The 6,052-nt window shown below is 50.8% G+C and overlaps 1 pseudogene; it reads left to right on the top strand.

Annotated features, from left to right (window-relative positions):
- The first annotated feature begins 1,450 nt into the window (after positions 1–1,450).
- LOC104698038 lies at positions 1,451–4,189 on the top strand (annotated as a pseudogene).
- The last annotated feature ends 1,863 nt before the right edge of the window (positions 4,190–6,052 follow it).

The raw sequence follows: 6,052 nt of genomic DNA, 5'->3' as shown, positions 1-6,052 counted from the left end.
GCTTACCAAAGCAGCTGGTGCTGACCATACAGCCCTCAGCCTGCTCCCACCTCTCCATGAGCTGTGGCTTAAAAACCCCTGAGGCTCCATGAGTGCCCAAACCAGCCCAAGGGACTGCTGGCACCTGGCCTGACCAGCACATCAGACAGATGCTCTTTGCCTCCATCCTGGCAAGTGCTTGTGCTCGCAGGAGGACAAAAGAGTAAGTCATAGGGACTTGTGACTGCCAGCAGGGAGAGTGTGGGGGCTGTGGTAGTTGCCCTGACCCTGTGGGGGAGAAGAGCCAGCATTTCATGGCAGCTTCCTGCTTGGAAGAACCCACATCTGGGTTTCCAGTGCACTGGTGATGGCTTGTTTGTGCTTCCCCCTTTAATATGAGGTTCATTAGCTTTTAGTAAGGACAGGCTGCACAGGGAGTACAACCTGCTGCAACCACCTGGGATCATGCAGATTCCATCCTGTTCCATCTCCCATCTCTGCTGGTTGCCTGGACCTCCTGGGGTAGCAGTTTTGCTGTCCTGGGGCATGTTCTGGGGATCAGATGTGAGTGCAGCAGGTCGGATGTCCATCAGGACTCCATTCTCCAGGAGCTGCAGAAAATGGTTCCTGTGGAGAAATGGAACTGGTGCTGACACATAGCAACTGAGGGAGGCACAGGGTGCTACTGTGAGAACATGAGGGGTTTTCTAGTACAGAGGGGACACCTCCACAAACCACCTGCGTTGTCTTCTGACCCTGGGATGAAGGCTGCCCATGAAGCTCTGCTCTTCATTCTTCCCTTGGCTCACAGAAGCCAAGTCCTAAGTCACTGAGCATTTCATGAATTCCCTGAGGAATGGAAAACCCTTTTCGCTCTGACCTTAGGCTACATGAGTGCTTTTTTGGTAGAGAACAGAAGTGTTCTTCTTGGCAATGATTCAGTGTCCTTGAAGCTGCAGAACCCCAGGACCACTAGGGTTGGAGCTGCATGGCGCTGGTATGGGGTCAGCCAGGGCAGAGAGGCTGTGGGGCTCCTTGCCCCAGCTCCTCTTCATGGGGAGAAAGCCTCACTGCTAACATTGTGCACTTGGTAGGTGGATGTACACCACTCTGAATGGGAAGCTGGTGTTTGACTCGTGCCCAGGGCGATGATGCTTTGCTGCTTGTTCAGAGGTCAGTTTGCAGATCCTAAAAGTGTTGCAGGCAGAGAGCAGTTCCTTGTAGAGCACATGCTGCCAGCCAGCCCTGTCTGGCCTGAAGTAGCTGGTGGCAGCGGCAGCCTCAGAACACAGCAATAACATCATTGAACAGTTAGAAAAGTAAATGAATATTAGGCTATTTCAGTTCCCTCAGGGTAGGTGAGCATTCAAGGGGTGTCCCAGGAGGCTGGGCAGAGAGGGTGGGTGAAAAGGCATCCTGTGGTGTCGCTGACACTGGTCTTTGTGACATGTCACTGCAGGTGGCATGTGGGATGCTGTTCCAGAGGTACACAAAGGTGGTGCTGGCCCTGTGCCTGCTGCTGGTCCTGTGGCAATGTTTCTGAGCTCTCACAGATAGCCTTTCCATTAGGTTCACTCCCTCCTCCATACCCCTACTGCCTGCTGCACCACCACCCGTACCAACAGCTCCACATAGTTTAATGCCCACCACAAGGCAGCCATAGGGCCTCTGCTGATGGGCGCAGACCACGAGCTCTCCTCGGATATGGTTCAGTGGTGACTGGTAAGTGAGGCAATGGGCAGGAGCTTGTGGCTCTTCCCAGGCTCCCTGAATCTGTTTGCAATGGGGCAGGGCCAAGAACAGATGTGATGGGGATAAAGGGATGCAGAGATCCCAGCTCAGCTCTTCCTCCACCTCTTACCCTGCCCCCTGGGTTGTTCTACGCCCTTTAACTAATATCCCATCTGTTTTTTCTGTCCTTTCCCAGGTCTCTGCTAGGAGAAATGGGGTTCTGTCTTCCTTTGGGTTACTGGTGGAGGGGCTAATGTCACTGTGCTTGCTCCTCTAGACCCTGCAGGGTGTCCCAAGTGGTGTCCACCTTCAGGCCATAATTCAGCAGCTATTCACTGTCCTCTGGACCCTGACTGCTGATGTGTGGGACCCATCTCACTGCAGGACTTGTGTGGTGGTGGGAAACTCAGGGCAGCTCAAAGGGTCCAGCCACGGGCTGCTAATTGAGATTCATGACTGGATGCTGAGGTGGGTGACCTAAAAGGATTTGGTCTCTTCTGGTCTTCCCAGTACCCTGACATGCCCCAGCTCCTGGCCATGCTGTTGAAATCTGCCAACACAAACCCTGTGATGGAGGTGGCTGGCTGACCCTGCTCTCTGGAGCCCTCCATCCTGGGACACACATAGGCCTTGTGTCACCCATGTCCTCTCTTTGCTGCTGGCTAGGGTGACCTGCTGTCCCTGGCTGGTGGGACCAAGAGCCTGCGACCAGCCAGCCATGCACCTTTGTTTTGGGACACACCATCCTGCTGTCCTTTAGGATGAACAGAGCAAAGATCACTGGCTTTGAGCTGGATGTTGGCATGAGAACAACCTATCACTTGATGTACCCAGAGAGTGCAGTGAACCTTAGGCCCAATGTCCACCTTGTCCTCATCCCCTTCAAACCTCTCTGGACCTGCAGTGGGTGACCACCTCCTTCTCCACCAGAGAACTCACACAGTGTGTCAACTTTGGGGGATGGCATCTCTTGTGCTGGAAACCCTGCGGATGGCGCAGTGTGGTCTAGGAGTTCTGGTGCCTCACTGGAGCCCTGGCACTAGTCCGGATGGCACAAAGAGTACTGGGCATCCCTCTGATGCCATGAAGATTTTTGCCTTTTCTTTTATACCCCTGTTATACCTTTTTACAGCTTCTGTATTCCTAGTGCTTTTTGCCTACATTCCTGGACTTGTTTGTTAAGCTAAGAGACTAAACATCTTAGAAGCTTTGTAGCCAGGGATCAGTGTGCCCCAGACCCCAAGGTCCTCTCCAGAACATATTCTGTAAACCAAGATAGAACCATCCAGGGGAAGGTTCCCTGGGGAGGGGGGGCTCACTTGAACCTCTCATTGGGGAATCTTTGATAGATGTGCTAATTAGTAAAGCCTATGTTGTAAAGGTAATTAGTAATTAGGTAATTAGGTAATTAGTAAAGCCAGTGTTGGGGGGGACACACGGAAGAAGAGAGACACAGAGACACAGGGAAAGACTCGGTGGGGTACATCTCGATGCATATGACCTGGACGTGTACACCTAAGGATCCTTAAGAATAAATACCAAGGTAAAATCCCTTTTCTCCTTCTAACCGTGTATGCCTCTTGATTTTAAGACCAGGAAAAGGCATCACCTCTGCTCTGCACTTTGGGGTAGTTGGGCATTGGCCTGTCCCCACAGGGCTCAGGCAACCACAGTACCATGCCCCTATGATTGGGATGGCAGCTGTCCCCATAGCAGGGCCATGGGCTTGATATGTCCCTTCCTACAGCCAGGCCAGGGCATGCTGCTGGGCCAGCCCAAGGGGTGGGGGATGCCACTGGGCTGGGTGCTGGCAGACAGTGGACATCCTCTGCAAAGAAAGAGGCCTCCTCAGCAGCAGGTGTACTACATGATCACTGCTTGCCTCTGCTTTTGCAGCACATATGTAAGAGTTAAACAGTTCATCAAAGCTGACAGAAACAAGGTAATGGCTCTATGGGCTCCAGCTCCTCAGGAGCAGGCAGAACTCTGCCAGGCAGAAGGACAATGGCTGCACTGTGCTGGGCTGGCTGTCCTGTTGCAGCATGGGGAACACCCAATCACTTCACTCAGGTGTTGATCCTGAGCCCAGCTTTCCTCAAGTACATCCATGACAACTGGACACAGCATCATGGGCGTAGGTACCCCTCCACTGGCTTCACAGCCCTGCTCTTTGCCTTGCACACCTGCCAGCAGGTGACCACAGCCAGTGGGACCAGGCACTGCCACTGTATCTCCCCTGCACTGCTTGTCCATATGCTTGCAGGACACCCCAGCATCCACACAGCAATGGCTCTTGCTGGTGTACGTACAGGTCTCCGTGTTCGGCTTTGGAGCAGACAGTGAAGGGAACTGGCACCACTACCGAGAAAAAAACTGCTGGTCTGGAGCCTTTTGCAGGACGAGAGTCCATGATGCTGATGTTGAATTCAGCCTCACCAAGAGACTGGCACATAAAGGCAGGATTGTATTCTACAAGTGATGCATTTCCAAGAGCCAGGTGGTTTGGCCAGGAATGGGCCAAAGTGCACTGCCAGTGACTCTCCTAGCTCTTTAGCCTGCTGCTCCTCCCCATCACCTGGGCTCACAGACCCTGCAATTCACAAGGTTTCAGTACTGCTTATGCTGGTCCTACCAGCTGGGTACTGTGGGTGCCATTCTCCCACGGCACCAGGCATTTTGCATTTAGCTGGACATAGGGTGGGCATGATTCTGCCCATGCTGGTTGGGAGGGAGGAACGGGAGATGGTGGGGCTGTAGGTGGGCATGGAGTCTGAGCTGCTGTGTGTGGCCCTGCAGGGCTGTGAAGCCACTGGGTGCCAGTAGTGGAGAGCAGTTGCTCAGACGTGGCTGGCTGCATGACAGAGCTGACATTTCCACCCACAGATGGCTTTTGGGGGAGGCTTAGAGTTGTTCTCAGGAAACGAAGATGCCCCCCTCACCCTGCGCAGTCTTTTACTACAACTTTTATTCTTATAGTCTTTAGCTAAGAAACTATTTTTTAAATTGTATCAAGGAAGAGTAAGAAGGGAAAAATCAAACAGGCCGACAGAAGACAACAGAATCAAATTTGAAATGATCTTATGTCGAATAAACTTTGAAAACACATGTGACCCACCACTTCCTTTGCTTTTTGACCCCTTACAACTTTGAAAAGGGCACGCCTGCAGAACAAGACTGCAGACCCTGGGGACTGAGCTCCCCAAAGAAGATTTTTCTCCTCCAGAGCAGGGTTAGCAGGATGTCTTTTATCACTTTCAATCACTAACATCCTTGATCCAGACTCAGCTTTATCATGGTTCTTAGTCACATGGGCTTTCAGTCTATTAAAATCACCAGAAATCTCATACTCATATCCTTCCTATTGATAGCAGAAGCCTGTATTACTTAACTATTAGCTTCATTATTTTCTGCCTCTCCAGGTAGAATCTCCATTTCTGTGTCTTCGATTTCTTCTCTCCACTATTTCTGTTTCCCATGATGAGTACAAGTATTGCACTTTCACCTTCCCTTCACCTTTCTTTAGGTGCTCAGGAGTGCTCTGAGCAATGATGTCCAATGCTTTTCTAAAGTTTACAGGTAATTGGCTTTCCTATCAAGGACAAGCCAGTCCTTGAGAGGAAACAGTGATAACTGTTTCACTGTGGGTTAAACTCTTGCTGCATTACTTCCATTCATCTTCTCTCTCCTGACTATTCTTACAAATTTAGTTACAAAGCTGGGTGCTCTGATGACCAATTGAAGCTGTTCAGGTCACTTTTTGCTCCTGATGAAACATACAGATACTGTGTTCCCCTCCTCATGCTGTAGTAGTACTGTGTGATCCTGACCCACTGGATTTATTAAATATTCTTGTAAAAAATACATTTAAAACAAACCTGTTTTTCAATATTCTTGCTTGAAGATAATCATTCTCCTTACCCACACCACAAATTGCTCCTCTCCCCAGTTGAAAAAACAGCAGTTTTTTAGATTCCCTAGTTTATAGGTTGTTGGGGTTCCTCCCCCCTGCCATGTGGTCCTGGGAGAGGGGCCCCGGGGTAGAGGCAGGGCCTACAGGGTTTCCCTGCTCCCTGGTCAACCTCATTCCCCCTTGGTTGGTTGTGTTCCCCTGCCTGGGAAGGACCCTCTGGTCCCTTGATTGCTCAGTTCTTGGCCAAGTCGCTGACCAGGTGGCTGGAAAAATAAACATCTCTGAAAATATCTACCAAGAATTGGTCCATATATTCTTTTCCTCCCGGGCCTTGTTGTCTGATACACGTGTTGCAAGAATCCCCGGTGCAACAATAGGTAAGTTCAACTAACTAAAAGAACCAACTGCCTAGCAAAACCTGCTTTAAAATGA

The sequence above is a fragment of the Corvus cornix genome, chromosome 20 (assembly GCF_000738735.6).
Source record: "Corvus cornix cornix isolate S_Up_H32 chromosome 20, ASM73873v5, whole genome shotgun sequence".
Taxonomy (NCBI): domain Eukaryota; kingdom Metazoa; phylum Chordata; class Aves; order Passeriformes; family Corvidae; genus Corvus; species Corvus cornix.
This window is presented reverse-complemented; position numbering and strand designations above follow the sequence as displayed.